General features: G+C 43.0%; 1 long non-coding RNA gene across 1 annotated transcript; it reads left to right on the top strand.

The window, feature by feature from the left end:
* Nucleotides 1-1,146: 1,146 nt before the first annotated feature.
* LOC123478999 (uncharacterized) lies at nt 1,147-14,645 on the top strand. Its single transcript, XR_006654447.3, has 4 exons — nt 1,147-1,496; nt 4,879-5,136; nt 9,606-9,701; nt 12,792-14,645. It is a non-coding gene; the product is annotated as an uncharacterized lncRNA (long non-coding RNA).
* Nucleotides 14,646-22,863: the final 8,218 nt, after the last annotated feature.

Raw genomic sequence — 22,863 nt, 5'->3', positions numbered from 1 at the left:
CCATTGACAGACACTTAGGTTGTATCCATACCTCGGTTACTGTAAATAATGCTGCAATGACCACTGGAGTGCAGGTATCTCTTTGAGATACTGATTTCATTTCCTTTGGATACATACCCAGAATTGGGATTGCTGGATCATATGATAGTTCTATTTTTAACTTCTCGAGGAGAAAAATACTCCATACTATTTTTCACAGTGCCTGTACCAATTTACATTCCCACCAATAGTATACAAGGGTTCTCTTTTTCCACCTCTTTGCCAGCACTTACCTCTTGTCTTTTTGGTTATGAGGCGATATCTCACTCTGGTTTAATTTTTTTCTTTTATGGTTTGCATTAAACATTATTTTGTATTAGTTGCAGGTGTATAGCATGGAGAATCAAAGTTCTTTAAAGTTAGGAAAGCTACAAGCTGTGAAGTTAGGTCACAGTTTATCTTGATAAAAACACCCAGATTTAGATTACACAATTGTGTAAAAGTTACTTAGTAATTTAGAGGACAATTTGTGCATGGAAACGCTGCCCGCCCCCCGCCCCGATCCTCAGCAATAAAGAAAATAAAATGCCTCTCCCACAACAAAAGCAAAGAGAAATTACCCAGTTTCAAAGAATACATTTTTGATTTTCTTAGATTCAATTTTTAAAAATCAGAATGTATACATACACAATGCAATCAAGTAATAATTAGCCCCACGGGACTCTGAATTCCATTAAGTCAACTCAAAGAGAAACATCCTGGCCCAGCTGGTGTATGACAGCCTAGGCCTTTCTCGCTACACTGTCAACAGTGGCAATCGTAGTGACAGAATCTGCCATGGGGCAAACGGCACTTTTTGGTTTTTTTTACAAGCTTGGTTTTTGTTTGTTTATTTATTTATTTATTTATTTTTATTGTTGTTCAATGACAGTTGTCTGCATTTTCTCCCCACCCCTCCACCCCATCCCAGCCAAACCCACCTCCCTCCCCCGCCTCCACCCTCCCCCTTGATTTTGTTCATGTGTCCTTTATAGTAGTTCCTGAAAACCCCTCTCCCCACTATCCCCTCCCCACTCCCCTCTGGCTATTGTTAGATTGTTCTTAACTTCAGTGTCTCTGGTTATATTTTGTTTGATTTTTTTTCTTCTGTTGATTATGTTCCAGCTAAAGGTGAGATCATACGGTATTTGTCCCTCACTGCCGGGCTTATTTCACCTAGCATCATGCTCTCTGGAGAGCAAACGGCAGTCTTCGCCCTGATGACGGAAGCAGTGGGACTGGCTGCATTTCACAACAAGTCGACTACCATCGCTTTCCTTGTTTTTGAACCTGCTACTACACTAGGGCAGACACGGGAATACCCGCCCAAATTGTAGAGTGCGGTGACTGTATTTTCAGGAAATGAGGGTCAGCCCTTAGACTTGGTTAAAGCACTTCTACCTGATCTGCAGGACGCATATTCCCGCTGAGGCGGTGACTCTCTGATCACTAGAATCTGCTAACTGACCGCTGGCTAGGTAGGTACTGGGCAGTAAGCCAGCTGGAAGCCAGCTTTGCTTACTTAAATGGCTTTTCCCCATGTTTACAATCCAGGGTTACAGGGCTACTCTTCTTAATATGAGACTATATAAAAATTAGTTGAGAAAACTAATCATTTTTAAAATTTTGGGACCACAGAGTCCTGCCTGTTAACGATCTGCTAAGAGCCAGTGCTCTCCAACTCTAAAAACTTACAAATGTCCAGTAAAGTTTGCACAAACTTCAGGAGCTTGTGAAGGCTCTGACACCCATCGATGGCCCCAACAACTCCTTAGTTAAGGTGCTCACTGGGACAACTAGAGAACCGGGTTCACTTGTCCCTGTGTCTCTCACCTTCCTAGCTCGGTGACGGGCCTGGAGGAAGTGTTGAGATTCCGGGGGAATAATTTACTGGGGGTTGAGGTTGCTGCCATCACCCACAGGGCACTCCAGGGCACCGGCAGGAAATGCGGAGCTCTAGCGCCTGCCATCTCCAGCAGACGCCCCGTCCTCCCACCACTGCCTCTTGCCTGTGCTTGCGGGAGAGAAGGATCCCATCAGACCGGCAAGGCGGGGCGGCACTGGGGAGTGCTCGGTGTGGGTGGCAATCGAAGGCAAGCCACAACCACCCCAACCTGGCCACACTGGGCAAGTCATGAGTGAGGTCCCCGCTCTCAGGCAGACTCCAGTTTGGGGTCTTTTGTTCATGGTGTTAGATTATAAGAGTATCACTGTCCTTCATTAAATAATGCTGTTAACTGCTCCTGTGTCTCCAAGAAACCTCTGGAGTGAGCCGGAGGATCAGTGCCCTGAGTCACAGATCCAGAGCCAGTTGTCTCGTCAGAAAATTTGAGCTATGGACAGAATATAGGACATAGTTTCAAATTCGGTTCCTGCCCTAGTTTTAGAGCCAGATCTTCCTCAGGGTGGGGATTGTTGCTGTGTGTGTGTGTGTGTGTGTGTGTGTGTGAGTGAGTGATAGGAGGTGGGGACAGAGAAGGAGGTCCCGCAGTTATGGGCTCCATCCATGCTTCGAGGGATGATTCAAGGCAGATTTCCTACGGGGCCTGTGACCTGTGACGTGACTGGGGCACTGATTCAGAGCCTTCAGCGGTGTCGCACAGGACCCCCCACCCCTTGCCTTAACACCGCCGTGATAGTGCAGCCTCACCAAGTCATGCAGGCAGCATGTGTCACTGATGGCTCCTGAGTGCAGAGGTCAAGTGTCTGTGGGAATGTCCTGGCGGCAAAGGTCCACTTCAAGCACAGTGTGTGAAGAACACTACTGCGGCAGGTCTCGGGCTGGTCTCCTCTCTGCCTCTTGCCCTTTGCTGGCTTACAGCTACTGTGTGCGGTAACTGGCCGATGTCGAGGGACGGGGATGATCTAAGGGAGAGAAAACCCAGGCTGTCCAAACTGTTGGAAAATGACTCATATTAAGAAATTATTTTCCCATCACTGTACAGTATATATAAATATCTATGTGTGTGTATATATAAAATATGCTATATATAAAATATATGTAGTTATATGAGAGAGAACTATCAGCTGAAACAAAAATACCCATGCTACCTGTGATATACTCTGATATATCCCATTCTGTTCCATTTCATCACAAAAAAATTTTGGCCACCACCCATTCAATTGATTTCTTGAACCACCCACCAGTGGATGACTGTTTGTTTGCAAAACACTGGCTTTTCTCATTGGGTTATATTGAACCTGACAAGGAATCCTACCCTGTTTTGAATCCTTCTCTGAAAGCCATAGACATGTTTTTTATCCATACATAATTTGCATAACATCTAAAACAAGTCCTCACAACTGTTCTGTGCCGAGTCTCACAACTGACAGAGGTGACGTTGAGAGCTATGACCAGTCTTAAGGTTCCAAAGGGCTCTTCCCACTTGATCAAGCTGCAGCTGTCATCGTATTTGTTCCTGCCTAGCCTCCCCCAGCTGGCTGTAAGTGCCAAAGGGACCAGGAATGCGCCCAATGCCTAGTGCCATGCTGGCTGCCCAGGAGGGGCTCAGTGAGTACCTGACGGCAGAATGGTGGAGTAATCGCGGTCAAAAGCCATGTCCTGCTTTTGACATTGTGCTTTAGGCCATCTCTGTGCCAAAACCTTATGTAACACCTAGTAATCATGCCTTTTATAAGGTATAATTATACTTCATTTATGATATCAGATCTGTGATACTCTGTGAGCCATTATTTGATGGGTTGTTATTGGAAAAAAATTCTGAAGCTTGTAGGGCTTCTTCAGTGGACACATAGGGGGAGAGAGAGAGAGAGAGAGAGAGAGAGAGAGAGAGAGAGAGAGAGAAACAGAATGAGAGAGATGGAGACTTGTTCCTACCTGAGCTTGGGCTTTCCCCAGAGCTCACAGAGAGTTCCAGAAAGGTCGACAAGAACAACTAGACAGGAAGGTTTTTGTTTCTGCTTGTTTTCCCAAACAGCTGGTTTCCCCAAGGCTATAATTTGTAGGCCTGATGTTACCAGACTCTGAATTGTGATCAGTGAATGCTAAGCTATCGAGAATATGTCCCAATCTCTGCCATCGTGGGTCTCTCCAGCTAAATCCAATGTCCTTGAGGAAACACAAACACGTACCTGTCCAGAGGTGTAAACAGGTATGGACGGGGAGGTAGGGTAAGGACTGTTAAGACTGAACTGACACTGAATAATCTGTTGAATGAGTAACTGACTATGTGGATGAAAAAAATCAAAGTATGATGTACACAGTATGTCTTGTGTGCATATGTATATGTATTTGTATATGTGCTCACGTGAGGTTCTTTTCCTGGATGACCTAGGAGGGGAAAGGTGACAATAACCCCGTCCTGTGGGTACGTGGGAAGGAAAGGACAGGTAGAGAGAGGAGTTGAGGGGAGAAGTGGGAAAGTAAGGATGGGGACAAAGAACAACAGGGGAACAGGTGGCTGGAAGGGCAGGAAGAAGGCCCAGCAACCCCGAATGTGGATCACAATCTTTGTTAGTTCTAGAATTATCTTTATTGCACCTGCTACCATGTATACGCAGTCGGACTCAAAGTACATGTTTCACATGGTGGAAAGTTCCCTGTTTACGAATTCTTCCGGAACAAGTTTTAAAATGTGTTTCACCATCTCAGTTTGTGCCTTGGAAAGGAATTAGGAGGAAGCCGTGGCCTCCTAAATCCAGTTCCTGTGTAAAAACTGATACAGGAAGCCTTCCCTAACGTTAAATCAAACAGAACCCCACCAGTAGGAGGAGCATAGGTGATGTTGCAATGACAGGACTCACCTTCCAATCTCATGTTCAATAAGCTTTGGGAAGAGAACAGCATTCTCTCCAAAAGTCAGGTCAAAAATCTCTCCACACTTTGGTTTCCCAATCCAGGACCTGTGATATCAAGTGAAACAAAGGCCCTTGATAAGCCAAAGCTCTTTGCTCTCCTGGGAATCGTGTTCTCTCACAACATCTTTCTACATGATCACTTTGTATTGAGACCAGAGTTTAAATCTTCAGACCAAGCATTTGGAGGCAGAAGAGGCCAGTGGGTGCAAGGGCAAGGCAGGCGGCTGGTGCTACCCTTGTGTGTTCGAGAGGCATGGAGATGAAGTGCACAGATCTGACGCTGGTTCTGCCACCAGCTGGGTAAGTCACCTAACCTGGCTATGCCTCATACATGAAAGGGGGATACAATGGTTTTATCTCATCGGAATAAATGAGTTAACACAGGTGATGCGCTTCAAACAGTGCGTGGACATAGCAGGCATTCCTCAAGTCCCGGGTGTGAAGAGGATATAGGGAAAGAAATATTCCTTTGCGAAATGTAAGCACCCAACACTGAGTTAAGCTCTCTATGAAGGTGTGGAAAGTAAAACAGCCTTCCTCCTTATAGGATTTCAGCTGAAACAGGAGCAGTACGATAGGCAGAAATAAAAATGATGCAATGATAGTCATTTATATAATGTGAAAAGTATTAGAGAGGTTAGGCATCTTTTGCTATCTAGCCAATCAAAAGTCCTGTAAAGGAGGTATGATAAGGTTAGCAAGTTAACGAACTACTACAATGAATGAGGCCGTGCGGGCTGCTGGGACTTGGGCTGTGTGTAACGTTTGTTGTAGCTGTAGGTGCCGGAGGAGTCAAACTTCTGTAGTGTCTGTTTTTGTCACCCCTGTTGTCTTGAGGATTTTTAAAGCACTGCTCCTAAGAGTCTGTTCGGTAGTCTGGCTGTGACCCACCGTCGTGGCAGAGCCTTGTGGGCGTGGTGGCGAGATGTTGGGGAGGGATGTGTCCTGTAAGTTCATGGTTAAATCTCAGTGTTTTAGTGGGCCTGGGTCCCGGGGATGTGACCTTCACAAGTGGTTCTTAGGCCCCTTCCCCCTTAGGCAAGAACTGAAAGTTCGAGGCGCCGAGAGGCAGGGCAAGGTACACCTCCCAGGTGGGATGAGGCTCTGGAAAAATCTATTCCCTGGAGGGGAGGGCTTTGTTCTGGAGGATGCTCCGCACTTACCTCCTGCCTGCTACTGCAGACTATATACAGACATGAATCTAGATTTCTAACAGATCTTTTGAAGGAAAAACACATTTTTCATAATCATGTTTAATTTGGTATGAATGCATGTATTCATTTTTAGAATAACTGAAGTGTTATTTACAGTGAAATGAATGGGTCTTAAATGCACAGTCTGGAGAGTTCTGGCAAATGCATAATTTCTCACCCCTATCAAGCTATAGAATATTTCCATTACTTCAGTAAGTTCCCTGGTGGCCCTTCCCACGCAATCCCACCCTCTTTGGGCAACCACTTCCCTGACTTCTGTCATTATAGATTAGATGTGCCTGTTTTAGAATTTTATATTAATGGAAACACAGTGGGTATTCTTTTGTGTCTGGCTGCTTTTGCTTAGCATAAGTTTTAAAGTTAGAATTTGGGAATTACAGGAAATTATCCTGATAGAAAATTCTCATTATTACTAAGGTGACTGAATGCAGGCCAGAAAGAAGGCCCCCATGCAAAAGACTCCTGGTGTGCTTCCTCCTCCGGGATACTTGGCCAAGGAACCGGGCGGCAGATTTTAGTTAAGCATTACAGGAACGAAAGCCCGCTTGTCTTTGTGCCCCCTTCACCACACCTTCCTGAACTCTTTATTGCTTTTGAAACGGAAGAGGGAGAAAATAGTTCCTTTCCATACCTCTGAGAGGGATAGCAAACCTGCTATGTGCTTGGTGGGATGATTCTATTCCTGCCTCAGGGCATACGAAGAAAACCCTGAAATATACTCTCGAACTTAAAAATGAAATCCCAGCTTAGACGTGAAATCCTGGAATAGATTTCTTAACATCTGTTTCAGTTGAAACCAGTCTGAGAATATATCTTTTCCTTCTTTAAAACGGTGCTGACGCATGTGGCGGAACTGTGGACAGAATGTTTGTCTCCCCCTCCAAGTTCATACGTTGAAACCCCTAACCCACAGTGTCATGGTATTTGGAGGTGGGGCCTTTTGAAGGTGATTAGGATCAGCTGAGGTCCTGAGGATGGGGCCCCATGATGGGATTAGCGTCCTTATAAGAAGAGATACCAGAGAGCTCGCTTGCACACTCTCTCTGGGCACACAAAGAAGAGGTGTGCGATCGATCATGCAGCGAGATGTTGCCAAGATGAGAGGCCTTGCTGGCATCTTGATCTTGGACTTCCCAGCCTCCAGAACTGAGAAATAAATTTCTGTTTAAGCCACTCAGTCTGTGGTATTTTGTTATGGCAACCTGAGCTAAGGCAGGCGACATCTATTAAATACTAACTATGTGCTGGGCATGGTGTGACACCTAATCTGTGAAACAAGACCAGGAGGTCAGTATTGGTCTCTCCATTTTGCCAGGGAGGACATAAGGCTCAGCGTCACACAGTAAGTAATGGCAGATATTATCAAATTTCCCTCCCCTCCAAAGAAGCTGCATCAACATTTTCTCTCATTAATAATCCCCATATAGTTACCAAATTTGATAAGTGACCTCTAGCCCTTTTTAAAATCCTGATAGGTCTGTCTCACTGTAAGGCCTTTATCTCATTGCTTCCTTTGGGAGCTGATCATTGAAAAAGGGGACAGCTTCTGAAACTGGGCAAAATATTGGTTTTGATGTTTCCATATCAGCGTATTCACAACTACATTATTTTTTTGAATAGTGTCACTTGGTACTATTGTGTATATACATATACACACACACACACATATACACCTCTTATATGTACCATATTTACTGAACCAACCCCCATGAAGCACATTTAGGTTGCATCAATCTTACGCAATTAAAACACAACAAAACAAATAAACAAAAAACAATGATGTTCTAGTAAACAGCCAGTCTACTTATATCTGTAGCCACATATGAGTCAATCAGCAGGATATAGTCTCAGAAGAAGAATCGATGGTTTATAAGCAATATAAATTTTGTCTCTTTCTTCGTCTTCCCTACTAAAAAATTATTCCATGTCTTCTTCTACTGCCTGTGTGATTTCATTCTTTTAAACATTTAGTTCTTGGATCTTGTCTGTAACGTATTTTGACATAAAGAGTAGGGAAAGGTCCAGCTTTCACATTTTTTTGCTAACACCATTTATTGAAAAATCCATTGATTTGAAACGCTACTGCTATTGTATACAAAATCCTCATATGTACTGATCTCTTTCCAGACTATTCATTCTCTTTCATCGATCTAGTTCTCTACTCACATACGAATTTTAAACTGTTTAATTTCCCTATAGCAGACAGAGTGCTAAAGTCACAGGCTCTGGAATCAAACTGCCTGAAGTAAAATCTTGACTTCACTAACCATAGGTTGCCTTTTGATATTGTTGGTTGGTTTCTTTGCTCCGCAGAAGCTTTTTAGTTGTATATGGTCCCACATGTTTATTTTTCCTTTTGTTTCCTCTGCTTTGGTGTCAGATCCAAAGATCATTGCTAAGATTGATGTCAAGCAGTGTACCTCCATGTTTTCTTCTAGGATTTTTACTGTTTCAGGTCTTAAATTTAAATCTTTAATCCATTTTGAGTTAATTTTTAATGTGTGATGTAGGGTAGGGATACAGTTATATTTTTTTGCATGTAGCTCTCCAGTTTTCACAATACCATTTATTGAAGATACCATTGTTTCCCCATTATATATTGTCAGCTCCTTTGTTGTTAATTAATTGACCACATATGCGTGTTTTTTTCTTGGTTCTCTGTTATGTTGCATTGATCTATGTGCCTATTTTTATGCCATGCTTTTTGATTACTGTAGCTTTGTAATATAGTTTGAAATAAGGAAGTATGATCTTGAACCTGGTCTCTTTGATTACAAAAATTGTGTTCTTCCTACTGTGTAATTTTTCTCTATTCAGGAGAATGTATCAGTAATGACAACGGTGATGTTTTCCTTCTTATCTTTCAATATAGAAAAATTTTAGACCCTAAAGGAATTTTTTGAGTAATAATGATTATAACAATAATCATAATCTAAAATTCTAAAAATATTTCCTTAAAAATATAGAATGTTGAGAGAGAGAGTTATTTAGTTGCTTAACATTTACACTATTCTGGATAAATGTGCTTTGTTGAAAAGTGAGTCAAAAGTTTGGTATCCTAATAACAGGCTTTCTGGTGTGTGTGTGTGTGTGTGTGTGTGTGTGTAGTGAGCAGTGGGCAATACTTCACTGAGGAACACATTCCTCAAAGACAGCTGGAAAATTAGTATTGTCTAGTCTAGCATAGTTTAGTCAAAACATTTTTGTTTTAAAGCATGGGCAATAAGTTAGGCTAGTTTAACTTCAAAAGGAGAACGGAGAACTTCATGGAAGAATATGGGGCATTGTATGGGTTCCAGGGAAATCTAAACAAGGAGGCCTTGGAACTTCAGGATCTCAGTGGAACAGACTTTCCGTTTAGCATTTTACCATCCGTGTAATTCAATCACAAAATTCCAATCGCCATCTTTCTCAGATCCTCAAGAGAGGGACAAGTTGAGGGTTCTGTGGATCAGGCATCCACAGGTGAACTCGATTTATGGAAAAGAAAAAGGAGATGGTATGCACTCTTATCTCTACGCTTGACCTACTTCCAGATACTTTTCCTCTCTCCAGTCACAGATGCCAGAGCCATTAGAGATCATCTAATTCAACTCCGGTTTTCAGGTGGTGAAACATGAGGGAAGTTCAGCCACACTGTCAGTGACACAGGTAAGGCGACAGTAGTGTAAATCAAGAGACTCCAAGCCGTATTTCCACTTCTGTTCCTTTCCCTCCATTTCCTTGGACAGCACTTTTGTGTTGGCGTTTATGACCTCGGGTCCAATACAGGAGACTCCTAACTGGCCCTACTGATCTTCTCAGGCTGACTGATCCTCAATCACCACAAGAGATCCCCCAAACAATTATGATTGTGCCATTATTTCTTAAGGTGTCAAAGAAAAGAAATGGCTTAGTAAGTAGCAGGAAGGATTTAACTCAGGTATTAACTGGTGGCTGATGTTGGGAAAACATTGGAAAAGATTACCAAAGGATATTTTGAGATAATTCAAGTCCTGAAAATGCTCTGGGTTGAATTTCTTCCCAGTACCTGCCTGTGGGCACAGGAAGTAATTCCATTAATCCTTGTTAATTGTCTGAAAGCAGGAAATAAACGAATGACTTCATAGTTTCTTGGAGTTCTCTAATTCTAGAACAAATATTCTACCAAATGGATTTGTTTTATTCAAGAGAGCTGTTGCTCAGTGTTTGGGGATGGCTCTTGTTTCTTGACCCCTTCATCCTTGGTCTCTGGAGAATGCAGCTTCCATCCTTAGTTCTATTTCATACCCTCAGGCAAGAGGACAGAGGTGGCCCAATGTCCTGAGGCACATCTTGGGCAGTATAGCGTCTATACCACTGTTGATTTGGTTCTACTCTGCTTCCCAGGGAGATGTGAAGGTGTTGCCATTCTGGCCTGAAATTAAAGGGGACAATTTTAACAGCTAACCTTTATGGGTTGTCAGTGCTGGAGCATAAGAAAGGGACACGGTAGCTGGTTTCAGATAGTAAGCTGAAAGAGAGCTGGGGGGAAATACAGTTGCCTGGGTGTGTGCCTAGATGCTGCCACTAGTCAACGATTTATTCGCCTTAGATTAGCAGTCGGGGGCCGGGGGGAGTATTTATTTATGTTTCTTCTTACGTATCTACTTCCATACATCTATCTCCAAAAATGACTTTGAATTACATCTTACAACTTATGATAAGTCATATCTGTATTATCATTAGTTCAAAATATTTTAAAATTTCCATGATAATTTGCTTCGACTGTTGGATATTTTAGATATGTATGCATGTTTTAATTTTTATTTTGTCCCTTTTTCATTGTTATTCTGATGCCCTGTGATTTCACTCAGGCTGAGCAGTCCCTCCCCTCTCCTGCAGAACTGTAACTGCACAACTTTCCGTGACCTTGTACGTGAGACTAGTTCAGTCCCCTTCGTGGGTTTCGTATCCGTGTGTTTTAGTTCCCTCACTGTGCAGAAGAAAGATTCAGAACTTCCCACCTCACTGTTCTTAGAGAGCTAACTAATAAACTTTTGGAACCATAGCCTGCATTCCAAGCAATTAAAAGACCTTCTTAGGAGAATGTTGAAATTAAGGAAAAATTATTCTAGCAATCAACAAAATGCTTGCTGGAACATTAAGGTGATGTGCTATGCAAACAAAAGTGGTCGTAAGTTAGTGTCACGTGCGTCTGAAACTAAACAAACAAAAAGGAAGCAAATCATCAAAGAAAAAAAGCAAAAGTACGGCATCTCACCTACATCCTTTTTTTCTTCTTTCCCATCCTTTGAAGTCCCTTTGTCCGTGGCCCTTACCTCCTACTCTGTAAACAACAGGCGAAGAACTGGGTTTAGAGGGACAGTCAGTGCAGCAAATCCCAGCTGTCCGGACAGGCCGACACTCTGACCTGGAGCAGCGATTGCTCTTTCCTCCCTGTGCGGGAGATTCAGTCTTTGGCTCCGCAGAGCAGGGAGTGCAGAGCAGGGTTGGGCACTCAGGCTCGGTCCCCTTTGGGTGCCAATCATTTTTCTATTACATCTGAGGTGGACATGGAAGAACGCAATGGAAAGCAAGCTGAAAAAGGCAAGGGTGTGCCCATTAGCCCCAGGTCTAGGGAGCCATTATTCGTAAGCAGACTTGCCTTCAGATATCCCATGTGGTCTGCAGAGTTACAGAACAACTTAAGATCACCACGAACCAGGTATTGTTTCAACAAATATACAGAGTGAAGGCTGACAGCACCTAGCTTAGCGTTTAGCTGATCCTTGCGCTCAACTTAACTTCCTTCTGAGCCTCGGAAACTTCACGTAACGTTGAAAACCACCCTCCGGAGATCTGCGTGTTTACCTCTGCAGGGCAGCTGGAGGCTGCTATTGGCACCCCAATCAGCGCGAGATCCACGCGGCCCTGCACACCACCATCGCTCTGTTTTCACCCACTCTACGGTGCTTTTCCCGAAATGCAATAGCCTGAACTTCAGTGTCTGTGATAAGAACTCAGGGGTAATACCACACACCTCTGGAATCCCTCCGCTGATTGTGGCCTGTCGCTTGCAAGTGGCTGTGGCAGGATTTGGCCAATTCGGTGCTAGAGTTTTCCCTATTGTAATATACCCTCTCGAATAAGCTCCCCGTCCAAGTGTGCTTTGATGTTTTATGTAATGAGTCGCAAAAATTTTTAGATTTAAACATCACATGAAGAAATCCATACTTCCCCTTTTTATTCTGTGAAATTTAACATGTTTTATTTTTAATCCCAAAAGACCTTGAACAAAGTGCATTGTGGTGGGATTATGACACCCCATACCTGGAAAGTGTTTCTTCAGCGAAAATGTATTATATTTATGAATCCCATAAATGTGTGAGAGAAGCTCACAGGTGTGGTGGGCACTGGTGGGCTTCTGAGGGGCTTTGTGACATGGGATCGCAGGTCACTCCCTCACCTCTGCCTCGAAGTGAAACTCGGTTTCCAGGTTGTGGGTCACATTGAAGATTACAACTCCATGAAAGATCTGAACTCATCGTCATTACAATGCATCTCTAGGGACGGTTTTGGTATTAGTTCTATTGTATAAAAAATCCCAGATTTGGAGCCAAAATGCTCTGAGAAATCTCTACTTGAGGAACTGAAGGGAAGGCAGGTGGCCCTCCTGGAGGGGAGGGGACAGGGGGACATTATTAACTCTCCCAGGGTTTCTGCATCTTCGGTGTTTCCCTCAGTGTGACTCACTCATATGCTCTTTGTTCTTTGTTCTAGAGTCAGAGAAACATCCCCGCCACGTGTCACCTGGATTTATAACTCTGGGCAAAGGTTTCAACAAATATGATTTCTTCATTCCAAAGTCCCATCTCTGTGTGTTCCTGCAATAAAGAACAGCACCTTTCTCTCGGCCGGTCTCTAGTCCCCGGAGCCTTGGCAACACAGGTAGGAGGAGCCCCAGGAAGGTCCTCCCATTGCTTTGGAGATAATGACCGGCCCCAACAGGCCAGAGCCTCACGGGGACACCGTGGACTTTATCGCTCTCTCTTTTTTTCAAACTGATAGTGTCTGCACTGACACAGGCTGTTCTAGAAAAAGAAACTGTGTCTTTCGGAAGTTTTACCGAAGTGGTGTCAATAGATCATAACCCAAACATCTGGCGAAGACACATTTCTTACTCAGAGAATCCATTGCAATGTTGCAATTGAGAAGTTCTACTCGGAGAAAGAGAATGAGGTGTTTTTTGTTTTGTTTTGTTTTTTAACGGGCAAGATCTAGGACTAGGTGTGCTATCTAGAGCCTACAAGGAACGTAATAAAATTCCTGATTCCGTATCTAGGATCTGAGCAGGTCACCTGGGACATAAATCAGAATCTGCAATAGCTGTGCTGCCCTGCCCCCCATACCCGGCCCTCCCCTGAAGACAGGGAGCAGGGACGCTGCTTGAACCCTCTCAGGCCCCAACGCCGTCTCTGAGCGGTGCCTGTCCTCAGCATCTCACGTGAGCATGACTGACGCAGCAGCTGAGGCTCCCCTGGAGCCCCGCTGACAACGCCGTCTGAAAAGCTCCTGGATGGAAGCGGCGCGACCGCACGGAACCCGCTCTAGTGAGCCGTTGTGTGGAGGGCATCCGTGCGGAGTCCAGCCCTGGACCCAGTGGGACTCAGTGTTACAACACGATCTGACCCACCACGAGGACTTGCAGCTGAGTTCAGCTGTGGGGCTAACCGTTGAATTACCTAATCTGGAAAGGAGCCAGCTGGCCTATGGAACACCGGAAAATGAAACACGACCCACCAGAGAAGGGAAAGTATGCCTGCCTTAGAATCCCTGATAAGAGTTGCTTGAAATCTGAAAGCCACACAAATGCTCCCAATGTCTGGGTTCTTGAGAAGTTCACTGTCTAATGGGGAAGGCAGATAGAGGATAAGAATCTTAAAAAAACAATTGAACTGTTACATTGAGTGCGTGTCCAGGGTGCTGTCAGAACACAGAAGAGGGACACCTCACGCAGCCAGACAGCGAGGGCCAGGGAAGGCTGCCACTGTGTCTAGTTGTAAGAAATGCTGGGTTCAGTTGATGGATCTTGTCTTGGAGATGACACTTGCCCTCCAAATAAATTAGATTCTTCCCAGAACCGTTCCAAAGGACTCAGCTCTTCTCACAAAGGCTTTATGCATTTATTCATCTGCCTCCTCAGGGAAGGGAAGGGGGCCAGAAAAGGGTCAGACATGGACCGGTGGCACTTTTACCCTGTGGTCCTCTGCCTTGCCTCCTGAACGACTTACTGAATTAGTATTCCTCCCTACACATTTTTCCTTTAAAAGCCAGTTCTTTCCTGTCTTCCACACTGAGCCTTTACTTGTCTTTATATAATTCTTATCAGATCTCTGGCCACCTAGACAAGCTGTATAACTTCATGCAACACTATTTATCCTGGAAGGTAAAAGCATAATTGCCTTAGGTAATTTGGGGGGGGGCTTACATTATACAGAGTTTTACCTCCCTTGTTACTTGCCATCTTCCCTTCCCCATCATCTGCATACTTCAGGGATTCTCCCGAATAGTACACCCTTACGCAGCATAGCCTGACCGTTATTGTCAGCGTCAAGTCTCGCTTTACAACTAAAACCCTGTAATATTCCCTTCCTGTAAAGTTATCTGAGTGGGATGAGCTCAAAAATAGAAGACTGGGCTCTCTACTTAGAGAGCTCGAGGCCCTAAAGGGAACATCTGCCTGCCCGAGGAAGTTGTTTATCTCCCGTGGCTCAGCACTTTCATCCAGAACAGGGTCTGACCGGCCTGACTCATCACAAAATGTGTCTGGATGTTGGAATCCTATCATCCTTTTATCTCTTCTCATGGACAATGTCCACGTGTCCATTATTCCTCTGGAGAGGCCCGAGGGGCTCAGGGATGACAAGGAGGGGCCCTTCCCCTCGAAGGCTCTGTGCTCTCACTCACGGTCCTGCAGCGGTCTCTGGCGGTGGGATGACGTGTTGTTGAGGACGGGCCCAAGGATTTTCAGCCCGACTTTGGACACAATGCAGAGTCCTTTCATTTATCTTGAAAATGTGGGTGGTGTTAGCCAATGGAGAGCTTCTTTTGAAATATAATAACATTATCCAAAGCCACTTCCAGTTCAAAAATAAGTATTAGGCACCAATTGATACGATCATGCGGATTTTCGTGTTAGGTTTATTAATGTGGTAAGGTGGGGCAAAGTAGGTTTATTCTTGTATTATTGTTTATTAATTATGGTATTACTTTCCATATAGAAAACTGTAAACTTACTTTGCTATACCCTGAATAGTGAACACATTCCTGAGTAATCTCACAACGGCCAGAGCTGCTCGATTTCAGGACCGGCGTCAATACCTAGTTCTATCGGAAAGCTTCCTCAGAAGTACGACCAAAGTGAAGATGATGTCAGTCGCTCTTGTTGCAATTCTTTACTGATTAGATGTTAACCACCAGTGATCCCCTAGATGATTGCAACATGTTACTAAGTAGCTGCTGTTGATTCAATGCCAGGATTGAATTATTGCTAAGGGTGAGTGAGTGCCCTGTAATCCTGGCCTGGTAAGTGATGTCAGAGAAATATCTGTGCTTAAGAGAGGAGGATTCGGTGTGATAAAACTCCAGACAGTGATTAATTGGATCGTGTCCTTCCCTCTCTTTACACCAATCACTCTGAGTCATTATTGCTTGCTTCCATGCTTGGGACACAATATGCACACAATAAATAATTGTTAACTGACTGACTAGTCTCCAGGAAATAAAAGTCCATGAGTAGAGGGATTGTGTCCACTTATCTCCAGCTCCTAATGTGGTGGATCTAGCATGAGGTAGGCACGAGTGAAGGCAAAGCTACAGAGGTCAAATGTGTATCCTCTGAGAATATATCAGATATTGTAGTTCCTCATGCTCATGTCTTATTTCCATTGCTACCTTTTACTCTTTTTAAGTTACTTAAGAGCAGGGGCTATGTTGTTTTTGCAATTTACTAGAGTGATGAAAAGTGGAAAGAAAAATGTCTTAAAGCTAAAATTAATTAGTTTGTACAGCTTTCTAAATTCAGCAGAATTATACTGATCTTAAAGTATGCAACTTCAAACCACTTAAAATGCATTCCACTTCCATGCATTAAGTTAGCTAGAAGCAAAGAGTAGCTGATAATATGACATGCCACACTGCTTACAGGGCTGGGGCACCTGTTTGCTCAGCTATTCCCATTGAACACCGGTGAACAAAGACAGCTGCCAAACATTTTCTAGGTCATTTGTTCTGTGTGTAAACAGAAAATGTGTAATATGTGTAATACTTAACAAGTTATAATCATTTGCAAACTGGATTTATGCAGAATGAAAGAAGTAAAAAAAAGAGAGAAGATGGAAATTAATGCATGTCTTAGATGCTTAATGACCTCATTAATTGAGAAATAGGTAATTGGGGAAAATAAACAGAAGAGGTAGTGCCTTGGAGCCATTAATCTATTCTGGGAGTACTGCTAATGTTTACCAGCTGATTTTCTTCTGAATTAGGAGCTGAAAGTCAGTCTACTTTCACAGTTCTTAAATCTGGCCCACCATAAAAATCACCTGGAAAGCTTCTGAACAACACAGATGCCTGGATTCTCTTCATATTTCCTGACTCAGGATCTCAGAGGTAGGACTCAGACATTTAGATATTTTTCAAAAAGCTGGACAGGTGATTCTTTATTTAAAAATTTTTTAATCCTCACCCAAGGACATTGATGTACAAGGGAGAGATTGCCTTCCACAGGTGCCCAGACCGGGGACCATATGCACCTGGACTGGGGATCGAATCTGCAACCTAGGTATGTGCTCTGACCAGGAATTGAACCCACAACCTTTTGGGGTATGAAACGATCCTCCAACCAACTGAGCCAGGGCAGGACAGGTGATTCTTTTGATTTTTTTTTTGATAAAAAGCTAGCCAGGTTTGGACATCATTGCTTTCGAACAGGTTCTCACCCTTGGCACTAGTGACGTTTTTGGACGTCAATGGAGACCGTCCTCTGCACACAGCTGTGGACCCCATATGTCGTGGTGGTCCCATAAAGTTATAGTGGAGCTGAGTTTCCTGTAAGGAATGGAAGGAGCTTGGGTTCAGGAGGAATTCATTTTTCTCTGATGGGAGCAGTATCTGCAGGGCTTAGCCATAGATTCCCCCTCACTCACAGCACCTCAGTGTTGAGTGCACAGGTTTCATCCCAGTCAGCCAGTCCCTGACCCGGCTCAGCACAGAGGAACCTGTGCCCCCAACGCTACGCATGCAGAGGGCGCTCCAGCCGTCCCAGATCTAGCCTGATGGTCTTCAGAGAACACTGCTGCACATTGTTGGTTGAAAGCCTAAGACCTCGTACAAAGATGTAGGTCCACAGGAACTACCGTCGTAAATATTAAGTGCTATTGTCACTTATGTAAACGGTTTCTGAGGTGGTGTGGAGCCAGCCTGTCCTTGTACATTGGAAGTACTTTCAGGTTGTAATGAGGTAAAACATTGATTAGTTTTATTTCTTCCATCAATTCAATGCCAGAAAGAGACCTTTGTGCCAGATGGGGCCAGTGGAATCAAAAACAAAGTTCCAGAGTCAAAATACTGAGTCCTCAGTTCTACACCTTCTCCATATTAAGCACCCTCTTTTAAAAAAATGAATACCACAAAGTTTTCCTAATCTGCCCACTGCTCCAACCCAGGATAGCCCAACCCACAGTGCTGTGATGAGCCCCTATGTTCCTTTATCGCTCCCTCTTGATCTCTTACTCCTACTGGTCCTCAGGCCAACTTTCACTCCCTCCTCACCGTCGCTATCAGGTGATCAACACCTAAGTTTCTCCTCAGTATTTCCGATCAATCGGCCCACATCCCTGTTCGTGGAGTGGCACGGACAGCTTTGATATTCCATTTCTGGCCCTTTCGGAAGGACGCAGGGACGGTGTGTACAGAGTCTCCAGCAGTGGTCAGTGACGTCCTAGGTCTTCATGTTCACTCAGCACTCACTCACTGACTTGCCCAGAGCAACTTCCAGTTCTGCAAGCTCTGTTTATGGGAAGTGCCCTATACAAGCGTACCACCTTTTTTTTCCCTTTTTATCTTTTATGCTGTATTTGTACGGTACCTTTTGTATGTTTAGCTATAACTAGATACACAAATACCTCTGTGTTATAACTGGCTATAGTATTCAGCAACATGCTGTCCACATTTGTAGCCAAAGAGCAATAGGGGCTATACCATATATGTCTCAACAGATAAGTCATAAAAATATCGAGATTTTAATATATTAATATAAATCTTAAAAAATCTTTAAAAATTAAAGAAGCTAGTCGCCAAAGAGCACACATTATGGGATTCCATTTATAGGACATGTCTATACGAAGCAAATCTATAGAGACAGAAAGCAGAGAAGCGGTTGCCTAGGCCTGGGACAAAATTAGGACATTGGGACGTGATGGTTACTGGGAACAAAGTTTCTGTTGGGTATGATAAAAATGTTCTCAAATCATATTTTGGTGATGGCTGCACAATCCCGTGAGTATACTAAACACTATTGAATTATACAATTTAATCGGATGAACTGTATGACAAGTGAACTGTATCTCAGAAGAGCTGTTCACAGCTCTGAGTATATGTAGGTTCACTTCACTCATTTTCACGGTTGGACAGGAGTCCATTCATTCAGTCTCATCTGTGGTTCAGAGCGATTTTTCCAATAATATTTTTCATGTGCCTTTCCTTCTTTCTTGATCAGTCCTGTGAGAGGTCTCTGAAACTTACTATTTTTTTGGAGCTATGGATAAATTGTTTTTTCTCTTTCATTAATCTTGTTCTGTATAATTTTTGAAGGCTTAAAAGGTTCTATTTTTATTTTTTGTCAGTTTCATTGAGGTATAATTCACATATAATAAAATTCACCAGTTTTAAGTGTCTAATACAATGCATATTGACAAATGGATACAGTGGTGAAACCACCGACACAATAAAAATATAAAATATTCCCATTCACCCCCAAAGTTCCCTCTTACCATTTTGCAGTCAATTTCTTCCCTCCTCTCTGTAAGTCCTGGCCACGACTCTCCCTATTAAGCTCTGTTATTATAGCTCTCTGTTATTATAGCTTTGCTTTTTCTAAAACTTCATATAAATGTAGATAAACAGCAGGTGGCATTTTGTGTATGCTCGCTTTCAGTTATGATAGTCCTGCTGAGATGTATCTCTGTGGTTACACGTACCAATAGTTTGTTTCTCTTTAGCGCGGAATAGTGTTCCGTGGTCAAAGAGACCGTTCTGCTCCATGGGTCTATGTGTCTACAACAAGGATCTTTTGACTGTCTTCATAGTTTTGTCTTTTCCAGAACGTCATGTAGCTGGAACCACACAGTAAGTATTCTTTCCATGTGGCTTCTTTCCCCTAGCGATATGCATTCCAGTTTCTTCCATGTCTTTTCATGACCTGGCAGATTATTTTTTTAATCACTGAATAACATGCCATCGTGTAGACATAGTTTATCTACCCATTTCCTACGGAAGGAATTCATCTACTTGGTTGCTTCCACCTTTTGGCAGTTATGAATAAAGCTGCTATAAACACCTATGTGCAGGTTTTTGTGTGAATATGTTTTCAGATACACACGTTGTATTTTTAAATCTCTCGCAATTCAGTCTGAGTCTCATTTATATCTTCTATTTCTTTCCTCATATTCACAGTGTATATCTTCTTAAAATGTGGAGTTGATTTTTAATAGCTGTTCTAACATCCTTGTCTGTTAATTTTATCATCTCGGTCATTTCTGAGCTTGTTTTTTATTATTATTTTTTCTCTCTGGTTATGGGTTGTATTATTATTATTATTTATTTATTATTTTTTTGCCTTCTTGCATAATTGATTTTTCATTGGATTCTTGTCACCAAAGGCTGCTGGATTTGTTATACTTCTTTAAATACCTTTGGGCATTATTTTGCAGTTAAGTTACTTGAAATGAATTAGATGTTTTCGAGGTTTGTCTTAAAGCTTTGTTTAGGTGAGGCCAGAGCAGCCTTTAGTCTTGGATAAATTAATTCCCACTACTGAAGAAATACCTTTCTGAAGATTCTATTTGATGTTTCAGGTATTAGGAAGGCTTCTTACTCTGGCTGGCTTGATGATGGACTATTACTGGTCTTAAGTGTGCAGAAAACCTAGATATGCCTTTAATATCGATTACATTTTGTTACAAAGATCTGTTTCGATATCCGCATTCCTCACCAGGCAGAGCTTTTGAAGAGAGCTTGCAACTACTGTTAATCTTAAATTCCCCAGGACTTTACCAGTTACATACATAATTTATACATGTTTGCTAAAAGTACAAATGGAATAACAAATTGGAAAGTAGATTTCAAGAACCTTGAAGGGTCTGAGATTTCACCCAGCTATAAGCTAGCAAGTAAGCTTGCCACAGTGTCATGGATGCTTACAGAAGCCATGAGACTCCCTGAGCCAGACTCAAAAGCGAATGCTCGCAGCAAAAACAGTAGCTCGAGTATCAGCACGTTTGCACTGGTTCCTCCAGCCCCGGTCCCCCAGGGCGATGCAGCTGGTCCTGGCTGTACTGCAGACATAGTGGGTCGTGATATAGGAGAGGAATGCTGAGTCTAGGAAAGCTCCCTCTTTCCAGCAGCCTTGGTCTGGGAGCAGAGGTTCCTGAATCTTTCAAGGTTGTGTTTGTAGAGAGTAACTTGAGAAATGTCCCAGATAAGAAGTGGTTAGGGCTTTGCATTCTTGGCATAACCAGTAAGATATTTAAGAGCTTGAGAGAGTCATGGAATAGTGTTTCCTAAAGGTAGAGATGGTAGCTATATGCAGACATGGTACCTTGTATTGTTACAATAGCAAAACAATAAAAAGCAGACAAGAACTCTAACGTTTTACCTTGCTGGGTCCATTTATTATTAGGGGTGAGTCCCCTCCTCGGCCCCCACTGTACTGTGATGGAAATTCACAATGAAACCTTGAACTATCCAGTAAAAGTTCAGCCACTTAGGAAGACAGGCAATGCATGAAAACACAATACATTTAATAGAAATTCCATGTAAAACTACTTAAAATAAAGACTTGGTTCCTAAAGAAATAAAGTTCAGAAATCTAGAAAGTTAGTTAAATGGAACTATTCAATTCTAGATAATGGTGGATAAAAAATGCTTAAAATCACGGTGAAATTCAAGGTAATGCCACGTTGCCGAAGTCGATGTGTGTCCATATTACTAAAAATCGTATTTTTCACATACTTGCCAGATGCTTACGTATATCTCTTTGACTACTTTAAAGTATGATTGCCGTACTTTAAATACATTTTACATTTTATCCACCTTGACAGTTTTAGGACTGTTTGGTACTTAAAACAGTCCTTCATTTCAACGACATCGCTGGTGACAGCCCTGCGGTCATCCATGATATGATCCGAATCCCTTATTGTTGGACATTTACATTAGTTCTACTTCATGTCATTATAAAAAATGCTGTACTAAGTAGCCCTATTGCAAGATCTTTGCCGACAGCCACAATAATTTCCTTAAGAGAAATTACTGGGGGTGGGAGAGTGGCTGTGGGAAGGGGAATGGCAGAGGAAAGGATAAAAACACTTTTAAGGCTTCAGACCTGCAGTTTGCAGATCGCCCCAATGAACATTTCTGCCCCAAGTATGTGGCAGTTCTTATCCCCCACTTCCTCATTAACACTGACTATTAATTTGAAAAAAAAATGGTGTGGTTTAATTGCATCTAAGTGGAAAGACGTCTTCTCTCAGGGAGTGACAGAGGGACTGTACAAACACAGGCACGTAGAGTGACAGCACCACGAGGTTTGTGCTGCCGCCTCGTGGCACCTAAAACACCCGACGAGACAGAAAACAGTCCAACTGGAAACAACCTACCAAGTCGTAAATGCTAATTTATTTGGGGCTAAATCTAGACAGTGGGTGGCAGAAACATAGGAAACCATGGGCCTGACTTCAGGATGTTGGAGGACATGGCAGCTAGAGGGGAAATATTCTTACCCATAAATACAGAGCACAGGGGATGACATGCATTATGAAATGATTTATTAAACTGAAGGAGGACTCAAGAAAATTGATGTTACAATGGAGGATTCTGAGGAGGGATCCCATGCAGCTTCCTTGGAGGGACAGTGGAAACTACTGTATTTTATGTATTTATTGAATAATATCTGTTTCTCTTACAAGATGGGGAAAGCAACGAGGCACCAAGAGATGAAGAGATCTGCCCCATGTCTGTTTTCTAGGGTAATGGTTTCATGGAAAAAAATATTCTTAATGGTAATTATATACTCCAGATCTTAGATTGGTTGGGTGAAGCAGGGTTAATTTTACTTAAAAATTTTTTTCCATTACCATTTAGCCCCCTTATCCACCCCCTTCCCTGCAGTCACACACTAGACTGTGTCCGTGAGTCCTTTCTCTTTTTGCTCAGTCCCTCCACCCCCTAACTACCCACCCCCCCAACAACTGTCATCCTGCTCTCCATCTATCAGTCTGCCCCTATACTGCTTCTTAGTTCAGTTTGTTCATTAGATTCCACGTGAGTGAAATCGTATGGTGTTTGTTTTTCTCTGACTGGCTTCTGTCACTTAGCATAATGTTCATTTTACTTTTGTATTGTTCCCGTGTGCAAACACTGTGCTCCCTGTTAGGGACAAAGGAGGGAAGAGTTGCAAAGACAAATGCCACAGTTGTTTGCTCTAAAAGAAGTTGTTACTCCACTGCTGATCTCCGGAGTTCCATCCTCTGCTCTGCTTACGTGTTCCCGGTATTCCCATCTACTCCCAGGGCTG

Source organism: Desmodus rotundus, chromosome 5, assembly GCF_022682495.2.
Source record: "Desmodus rotundus isolate HL8 chromosome 5, HLdesRot8A.1, whole genome shotgun sequence".
In the NCBI taxonomy this organism is placed as follows: domain Eukaryota; kingdom Metazoa; phylum Chordata; class Mammalia; order Chiroptera; family Phyllostomidae; genus Desmodus; species Desmodus rotundus.
The sequence above is the reverse complement of the archived record's forward strand: the minus strand, read 5'-3'. Positions and strand labels throughout refer to the sequence as shown.